Below are 444 nucleotides of genomic sequence, written 5' to 3' on the forward strand. Positions count from 1 at the left end.
CCCCCCCCCCGCCCCCCCGCCTCTGACCAATCAAACGGTTAACCCCACCTGAGTGACAGCATGTCCGACCAGTCGGCAGCGAGTAAAGGCAGACGGACGGGGGAGGCGACCAATCGCGGAACAAGAAAGTTGGTCCCGCCTCGTGCCGCTGCGAGGCACGCCTACTGACTTGATTGATAGCCTAATGATCCAATCAGAGAGGGGGATTTGTGATTGATGGGCTATCAACCAATTACCATGCAGACTTTGGCCTCCTCCCGCCTGCTGTCCTGCAGGCTGGTTCCCGCCCCGTGCAGTGACCGACAAGGAAATTGTCCAATAGAAGAGCAACAGAAAAATAAAAGGACAGCTCAGCCATCCACTCGGAAACGGAAGAAGGAGGGCTCAATTTCCTCTGTCACCGTAGCACCGAGGCACCACCTCTCACGTTTGATTGACAGCCTC

Source organism: Corvus brachyrhynchos, unplaced genomic scaffold, assembly GCF_000691975.1.
Source record: "Corvus brachyrhynchos isolate BGI_N302 unplaced genomic scaffold, ASM69197v1 scaffold65, whole genome shotgun sequence".
NCBI classification, from domain to species: Eukaryota; Metazoa; Chordata; class Aves; order Passeriformes; family Corvidae; genus Corvus; species Corvus brachyrhynchos.